Consider the following 10,185-nt stretch of genomic DNA (forward strand, 5'->3'; position numbering starts at 1 on the left):
TAAAAGAGCTAAATAATTAGGGCCGAAATCTGATATTACTTTTAATATCAGATTTCGGCCCTAATCCCCCGTCCCCTCCAAATCATATTTTAAAAATAAAAGTGGATATGATTACTATAAAAATATCGTAATGTTATTTTTTTTTTTAATTTATAAAGAGACAAATAATATTTTCGTATTTATATCAATGCAGTAATATATTGTTAATAAAAGTAGTTCATTAAAATTATTGCAATATTACTAAAATAGTATTCTGAACTGTTTAATGAAATAATTGCATAAAATAATTATTAAATTCGGGTGTCCAAAAATATTTTTTTCGTATTCGAGCCCCTGAATTCTGCGTAAATAGATCAACCTTCCAAATTAATAAACAAGATTAGTTTCGAATATCACCACTAGATGGTAGCAAAGGCTACCATCTTTCGATTTATATGATTTGATTATTCATTATAGTTATAGTGTATATTAAAAGGTTCGGTTAAAAAAAAAAAAAACGCTACAACTATTATTATTTTTAATTAAAATTTAAAGACAGTTTATAGTAAATTATTTACTACTTACAGATCATTTTATGGTTTTAATTTGTTTAACAGTCTTGTCAGATTGTTTTATTCGCGGTGGAATATGATAGCGTAGTTTTTTTTTTTCTTTTTTTTAATTTTTTTAAAGCAATTTAATGTAACAAAAACATGGAGTTCGAATATAACTACAAAACGTCCAAATAATATTCCATATTTGGTAAGTTTAAAAGCTTTAGTTTGGCTTATTTAGATTTTTACGGCTAAAGCAACTCAGGCTATGACGCCAATGTTATTATACCTAATTTTAAAGGCAAAAAGGTCATATACAGTACTTTACATGTTATTATTATTTTATTTTATTATTACGATACTTCTTTAATTTGATATATCTGACAAAAATGGGATTTCTTTTGTTCCGATATATATAAAAAAGATTTTGTTTGAATTTTCGTTTGCAATAAATATTTGGAAGAAATAAAAATTTATTCATTCAAGTTTTCCCTAGAATAACTTTCTTAAATCTAAAATTGTGAAAGGCGAAACAATTCTTATATAAATAAACTTAGCTCAACCCGTGTAAATCGATTTTGAAAGTAATAATAAACCGCTGAAATAATTTTTCATTCAGCTCATTATCATTACAACAATCAGCGAATAAACAGACCGATACGCTCTGCTGTTGTCTCAACAGCGTTCTTAAATTGCTTGCGTGTTATCGATTATAAAGTTTTATGATGGTATTCGTTTTTTTATTTTTATTTTTTTTTAAAACTGCCACTCACAATAAAACGATTATGATCCCTGCTCATTCATTTCCTATTTTAATGCTTTTTAGTAGTCTTATTTTGCAGAATTCTTTTATACACAAAGTTTTGGAAATTTGTAGGTAGCAGATTTCTATCTTTACCTATAAACATCTCGGCCGATGTTTTAAAAACATCGGCGCGAGAGTACAGCAGATAACTGCTGCCATCTTGTGTCGTAACTAATATCGCTGTCTGAAATATGTAATTATAGTTTTTCAGTCAACTTGCGGGATTAAAATCTGGATATCCTAGTATAAGAAAACTCTACCTGCTTGACCAAAAGATCGACTGACTCGGGAACCCACTGAAAAAGTTATTCTAATCAGGGACTGGGACTTGAATCAGCAATGGTCTTTTGGTGATTACTACGAAGCTACACAGACATACCGTATTATTATAAATAAATAAAAATAAATCCTTCAATGCATTTTTATTCTAATAAGAAGTAGGCAGCATTCTTTTTTTTTTTTTTTTTGAAAATGAATGGACAGCTGGTCTCCACTTATTACTATCGCCAATATTAAATGTGTTCCCACGACGAGATAAATAAAAGGCGACGTTCCTAACCCTAATCGATGTTATTTGTATACACACTCGTGCGCTCTGCAGGCGATTTTCATAAGTTGAGAAATTAAAAGCAAGCATCTTTGAAGAGTAAATTGGGTAAGAAACTGTCACAAAAAAGTCCCTCTAGTTGGTCAGTAGAATCAAATCTATAATGGCCTTTCTTCTGAAGAGCCTGTGTCATGGAAGCTATGCAGGTCGCTAATTAGTTGCCGCCAATTAGTGAGAGGGCAGTCATATGGTCGTGACTTGGGAGGTGGCTATGTGTGGAATTTTCAGTTAAGAGGAGGTATATGTGGAATTACAGGCTGGTAAGTATGATAGGCTTAGGAGATTGCTTGGATCGGTGTCATGGAATGTGAAACTGCAAGGGCTGGATGTTGGTAGTGCATGGGAAGTGGTAAAGGAACACTCTTTGAGGGAAATAATGACAGACTACATACCCAGAGTGAGGACAGTAATTCAAGCGGGAGTTAAATGGATGAATATCATCATTACGATGGAGCTGCAAAAAAAAAAAAGAAAGAAAGAAACAATTGTGGAGGGAATTTAAGGAGAAAGGTGCCTGCAGGCACATGAACAGTAAGTACAGGCCAGAAGGATAACTAGTGTGATAAAGGCAAAAGTAGGCTATGAAAGGAATTAGCACTGCAGGCCAAAGATAATCCCAAACAGTTCTTTCGATATGCTGCAAGTAAAAGAAGGAATGTTTATGGCAGAATGATTTTAAGGAATGCCGATGGAAGTGAGGTAACCGAATCAGTCGAAATAGAATTCTAAGTGAACACTTTGAAAGAGTATATTATCCAGGTGAAGATATTGCAATAATGAAAGAGAAATTGCAGTAACGAAATCAGCTCGAGTTTTACGAGGAGGTGCTAGGGAATTGGCAGTGCCTTTGACCACACTGTTTAATCTATTTCGGCTCTAGGTTAGTCCAAGGGGTGGAAAGAGGGGAAATTAGTTCCATTGCATAAAGGTGGCTCCAAGACTGCTTTAGCAATCAGAATATCAGAAGTAATAGTCAAGATACTGGAGAAGCTGGTCAAGAGCAAAATACAGGAATATATATAGAGAAATAGGATACTATATGGGGAAACATCGTTTTGTGAAGGGTAGGTCGGCTTCATTAACTTTATCACGTTTTATAATACAGTGACAGCTGAGTTGGATGAAGGTAATGGGTTTACAGTGATACGACTATGGAAAGGCCTTTGGCAGGATACCATATTGAATTCTAATCAATAAACTGCAACACATGGGGATGGATATAGGGTTGGTCAGGTGGATAAGAGGGTGGTTGACGGAGAGATATCAAAGAGTAATTGATTGAGAGATATCAGAGAGTAGTTTATTTAGGAGTAGAGTCCAGAAAAAGGACTGTGACTAGTGGCATGCCAGAGGGCTCTGCTATTCGGGTGCTACTGTTCAATTTGAATATTAATAATATAGGAAAGGATCTGAGAGAAACTGTTTGGTTAATTTACCAATGATGCAAAGTTTGGTAGAGCAATAGTTGATACAGATGATCTTAAAACTTTTCAGGATTATTTGGATAGACTGGCAGTCTGAGCAAAGGAGAATGGAGGTCAGTTTAATGTAGCAAAGCGTAAGGTTAAGATTGACTAATGGTGGAGAATAACTTCCTCCTCAGTCTCTAAAAGTTACATAGGGATAAAACGGCCTCGCCTACTCCCTTTAGGGAGTAGGCGAGGCCGTTTTATCCATATGTAACTTTTATAAATAAAATTAGTTAGTGGATTTATTTAGCAGATTTCTTTGCAATACATGAAACTCGTCTGCTATCTCTGTGCTTACCACTTTATACAATTTCCAAAGAATTTCTTGTTTTTTCCAATCTATCATTTCTTCCACATTTTTGAAAAATACACGCGGTTTCTATTTGATGAACAAGCTCCTTTTAGCAATTTGTGGGTCTGAAAAATCTCAATCTTTTCTCTTATTTACAACTTCTGCAGATTGCATTCCCTAACCACGTATTCCACAGCCTCAATATTACTTCCTCATTTGCTTCTCAAGTTTTTTCGAAAACTTTGTCATCATCACATCAATCGTCTATCATTTTTATAACAGTTACCTACCTGAACTAATCTATGATCCGTTGTTTCTTCTATGTCCTATAGCACAGTCTTTTAAAAAAAACATATAAGGTTCAGAACATTTCTGCTAAATAATAAAATACAAACCTACCTGTTTAGGCTTACGCAGCTCTGTGGAAAGTGTTTGCATGCGCCCAAAGAAAGACTGTTTTAAGTTCGATTCCGGTCGATGACTACATGAACTTTCTCTAAGCCTTTCATATCATATGTATTGGATACAACAAAACTACCATTCAAAAAAGTATTGATAATTATCATCTTTCTACCATTCTACAATCCAATGGGAAAAGAATTTCAATACTCTATCTTAAAGGAACTTCGGAACAAATAGCAAGGATATTCTTCCTTCAAACCAGCTTGGAAACTAAAACTACCTACCTTCCTTCCTTCTTTCCTACAATCAAGAAAGGATACATTACCACCTCTTTCCTTACCAGGTCTATCAGATACCCTGTTCATGTCATCTTTTTCATTTTGGACAGACAGGCCGTTTAGCCTTGATTAGAATTGAAGAACATTAAGACTATATTACATTTTTGGAATCTAACAACTCTAACCTTTCGTCTCATGCTATTGACTAGGCACAGATTTCTTTATAACTAAACAAAACTTCACTCCAGCAAGTTCAAATTCGATCATCTTTTCCTTGAAACTTGTGAAACGCTAAGAAATCGTCCGATCCTGAACCGATCAGACTGTATGCCAATATCCTTTGTAGGAAGCGATCACTATTAATTGTTTTTAATTTTTTTAAATTAATAAATATTTTAAATTTAAATCTACGGAAATACAATTGTTTCTTGGAACTCAGCGTAATATCACATACCAGTACTTCATCTGCGACCGAGACACAAGCTAACAGACGCATGATTTATGACTCCTTATTTTCATTCATCTTTTGAATGTACTTAACGGTCCATCTCCTTGATGATGTCCACGTAATGTTGGATGAAATATAGTGGAGTTTTAGAATAAATTCTATATAATTTCTGTTGCCTGTGTAAGCCATGAAACTTACTATAATAATAGATTCATTGATTTATGATCATTCTGTTCCTAAACTATCTGTATCTGCTACAGATTAAATGATATCCAAAATGGAAACCTTATAGTTAACTACAGTGAAATGCTAAACCTAATCTTCTCTTTTCTGCATTAGAAGGCTTTTCTATTCTTAATAGCTTTAAACCATTATGTGAGATTTTCAACCGGGAATAACTTACTGGTCTTAATATGAAGATTAATAGGGCATTTTCGAGTAGAACAAACTGGCTTTAGAACACATGAGGTTATCACATTTTATACAACTGGTTGCTGCCGTGTAATTGCAAAATAGTAATAACTCCATACTGCTCCTAAATTTGCACTTGAGTTCCTCCTTCTCTGTTAGTATTTTGATATCTGTAAGAGAACTAATCAATTATTTTTTACCCGGCTTCCTTTGCTGCAATTCTTATATTGATTTAACATTTAACAATTTGTCAAATGGCTTTCAGTACATACAATTTCCCTTATCTATCAATTGCTTTATTGTAAATTTTGAGTTAAAACAAGATTGCCTCCCCCCAAACCACCCATCTGCTGACTTGCATATGGAATTCTGCAGTCATTCCCTCCAATCATTTAATTTACTAACATCTTCAAAACTTTCTTTCAGAAGTGCCAACTAATCTGCAATTTTTTTTCAATTTGTCCCTCATGTATTTGTTAGTATCTTATAAACCTTTATGTCTTCTTTAGGACACTTCTGATTACAAGATTCTCAGTTGTTATTAAATTCGTTTACTATTGGTTTCTTATAAAAATCTCGCAACATACGTGATAAGTTATCTTGTCTATTGCTATATCCACATCTAGATTATTTAATATTCAATGCACCGCTAGAGAGGCTTGTGTAAGCCCGTAGAAATCACCTTTGGATCCATAACGCTAGACCGCCCAGAAGAAAGATTGTTGTACTCGATTCTAGTCGCCAACTTAGAGAAACTTTTTCTTATCCGTTTGTAGAGCAGTTCTCGAGTTACTCGATCTCTGACATTAGGGAAGCGGTATTTTTTCTCCATGAAAGTGGAGTTTTTCATCCCCTAAACTCAAGAAAATCATCCATAGAATTCACACTATTTCAGACGAAAATGTTGTGTTAGGGCCATGAAATGGCAGCAGTTGTCTGTCGCACTCTCCTTCAGGGTTGTGAGTTAAAAATTAGAGTTTAGGCATAGATATTCTGTGATTAAGGATGAAGGCTAACTGCCCAGAAGTCTTCAGAAATTAGTTAGGGCTAAATGGCTAAGCCTACTCCCTTTGCCAGTAGATTTATTTTTAGGAATTTCTACGTCATTTTTCAATCCTACTTATTATTATTATTCAAGCGTTCATGGAGTCAAAAGACTCATTGTGGGAGATCCTTCCTAGAAACACAAAGTCTATCATACCACGCATTGACCGTTCTTGCTCTCACCACTTTATCAGGCAATGCATTCCACGGTTATTAGTTCTCTTAGGATAGAATACCTTTCGACAATATGACATCCTTAAAAATTATAATTCAGCAGGTTTTTTTTTTTTTCATGTTTTCCGGCACCACTGAAGTGGAACTGAGAGAAATTTCTGGTACGCAGAAAATGCCCTGCTTGCTTACATCTATTCTTAGCCCTGCTTTCCCATTATTTGCATTAGATACAAGAATTTCTCTATATTATAATCTTCACAGTCAAAGCGAAAAATTCAGAAACTTTTTGTTTTGCTTCGCTAATGGACTCTATCCTAATTTGTATTCCCTTATTATTATTATTATTATTATTATTATTATTATTATTATTATTCCTGACACCTCCAAGGAGTCCGAAGACTCATCGCGAGAGGATACCCACAACTGTCTCAACCACTACATCGAACTTCTACTACGAATCATCTCCATCAACTCCATCTATCGCCCACCACAATTAGTATTTTTTGTCTGTAAATTGCGTGTGTTCAGAAGGGCTGATTTGTCTTTTTGTACTTTATCATCATCATTTATATTTCATGTATACTGGATTCCATATATTAAGGAACCATGAGAGAAATCACGATAACTCAAAAATTGCATGGTGAAGATTTTTGCAATTTGATGAAATACGGTATGGTATGAAATGTGAGAAACTCACTCACAAAAAGTGTGAATAAACAGTTTAATCAGTAACAAATGGGTACATGAAGACAGTGGTCAAAAAACAACAGGATAAAAGAGATTGTCACTTTATCTCAGTAAGGAATGTCGTCACCTTCAAAAGCAATACAGCTCTCAGAACGATACTTTATACTGTTTATAATGATATCCAGGAGCTCAATTGGTTTTGGGGAGTGGTTTGAGAGTAGCAACACCTCTATCTAGGGCATCCCAGACATGCTTAGTAGTACTACGGTCAAGAAGACCTGACTGAGTAGTCCACATGCACGATAGTGGTATACTGAAGATATTCTTCAATGTACTTGTGGACGAGCGGTATTCTCTCCTAGGATAAAAGTCTTCCCTACTGCATCCGCATGCGGGCGAATATATGCATCCAGGACGTTGTTTCTATAAGGAAAGCATTCGTGGTTCTGCTAGAAAGCATATAGATCAATGTATCTATCCACGAGATGCTTTCCCAAGCCATCACACTATCTCCACCATAAGTACCCCTTTCACGAATATACACTATCTACTAATGATTGCTTGGACATCCCTGTTATTTGAAGTAATGGAACATTCCAGGTTTATTAATAACATAAAAACCAGCTGTACAGATAGTAAGAAGCAATATTTCATCTAGCAGTTGAACGATAGATGAAATACATCTTCGTGTTGCCACACACATGGTATGGCAACACGAAGTGAACTCAGTGGCTTCGAGAGAGGTGTCTTCGTGGGCTGTCACACTGGTGGCATGTCCGTACGTCTCATTGCCACTCAAGTATAGCATCCAAAATCAACGGTTGACGATGTCATCAACAAATGGAGACACAGTGGCATCACTAGGTGCAGGCAAACACCCAGGGCGGCCGCCGGATATGACTGACAGGGCTAGGAGGGTGGCACGCAAAAACCAGTTACAATCGGCACAGACCATTTCCGATGAGGTCCAGTAACACCATAGTGAGCACTATTACTGTATGAAAAGAACTCCATTTACTGGGTTTCCACGAAAGAGCAGCGGCACACAAGCCGAACATCACAATGAACAAGACGGCTCATCTGACCTGGTGCAAAGAGCTTCTGAACTGGACAATTGAGCTGGAGCTGTTAATTAAGGTTCAGCTGTTTCCAGTCTGCTGGCTGGATCTGGATGTGGAGACAGCCTGGTGAATGCTTGTTACCATAGTGTTGTACTCACAGTAAAGTTTGGTGGTGGAGGAGTAATGGTGTGAGGTGCATTCAGCTGGTAGATATAGACGAAGCCCTTTGATCGGAAAGACCTAGGTTCGATCCCCATCCATGATGTGAGGAACCTTTATCTGGTCTCTTTCGACTAAATGTGAATTAGCCAGTCTCATACAGAGATAGAGTTTTTCACCCGGGAAAACCAGCTTTTCGTCCCTCAGAACAATCAAACCTGCCCCGTGAACACACACACGGATCTACAGCCATAAAATACCTACTTAATTCCTTATTAGGAAGGCTCAACTGTCCTAAGGGATGGGGAGGAAAGGGGGGAACACCATACGAAATAAAGATGGTTTGGAGTGGGACTACTGGTCGTTGTTTGTGGTTCCATCAAGGCAGCTTAGTACGTTGATATTCTGGATAATCAGGTGTTACCTACACTAGATTTTTATGGAACGAACCTGTGTTACTATCAAGACAACAATGCCCCATGCTACAAAGGTGCAGCTGTTATGTAATAGTATGAAGAGATGCATGTTACATGACTACCTTGGCCTGCACAGAGTCCTGACCTCAACCCCGTCGAACACCTGTGGGAAGAATTGAAGCGGCGATTGAGGTCCAGAGCAGCACCTCGATCTGTCGCTGAACTCAGTGCTGCTTTGATGAAGGAATGGAGACAAATTCCACCTGATGTCTGCCGCACATTGGTGGAAAGTCTCCTTCAAAGGGATGCAAGTGATCAAAGCCAAAGCCGGACATACCCGATATTAGGGTTTGCCTGCTGGTATCAATTATAAATTGCTAAATCGTCCGGACAATTACTGGCAGTGTATATGAGTGAAAATATGTCCCTGGTTCTTTCCAGATTATAGCACGTCTGATATCGATTTGTAGAGCATAGTGGGACTCGTATGTAAACAATTCTGACCATCGTTAGTCTTGGGTACAGTTGAAATGGAATTTGGCTCATTTCAAACTTTCTCCTGTGGCATGGGGCTAGAAGCATACAGACTTCTGATCTGTACACTAATCTGATATACTGATGGGTACACTAATCCAGCAGCTTTTGTTCATACCATAAGTGTTTCCAATTCAAAGATGGCATTTTTGTAATTGATTATGCAATTTCAATTTTCATGATACTGGATAGTTTCATGTAAAATATGGAGGTATTAATTTTCTTAATTATTATTACTATTAGCATATGATGACCGTGATGACCATATGGGCATGTACTCGTACTTCACCATCTTATTAAATAAATATATATATATATATATATATATATATATATATATATATATATATATATATATATATATATATATATACTGTAGTATTGAAATGTAGTTTGTGCATGTATTCTCTGACTAGTTTCTCTGTTCTGCAGGATAAAAAAACGCAAATCTTTCACGAGAAAAGAACTTATAACGATTCTTTATGTCCTAGATGAGATTTCAATCTGTCAATAGTCAATTGATTCAAGGAGTGGTATGGTACTGTTTTCAAGGATGGGTTTCTCACGTTGAGTCTTGCGACACCATAGGGGTGCGGAATCATAATAATAATTCAGTTGATTTTCTATTTTTTGAAACCTTTATTGCTTAGTTTAGTTTTTCCAATACAATTGGTTCTTTATCCACTGATTTCTTTATTTTCTGTTAATATATTTGGATTCTACCATAAATCCTTATGTTCTATCTTTCTTTATTATATTGATTAATGCAATATCGCTTTCTTCTTTATTTCATTTACTTAATATGTTGTAGGATATTTATTGTCTTCCATATACGAGAGTGGTCTGAAACATTCTCGGCCTTGAC

This window comes from Typopeltis vanoorti, chromosome 15 (assembly GCF_054136105.1).
Source record: "Typopeltis vanoorti isolate ZY-2024b chromosome 15, IOZ_Tvanoo_1.0, whole genome shotgun sequence".
Lineage (NCBI taxonomy): Eukaryota > Metazoa > Arthropoda > Arachnida > Uropygi > Thelyphonidae > Typopeltis > Typopeltis vanoorti.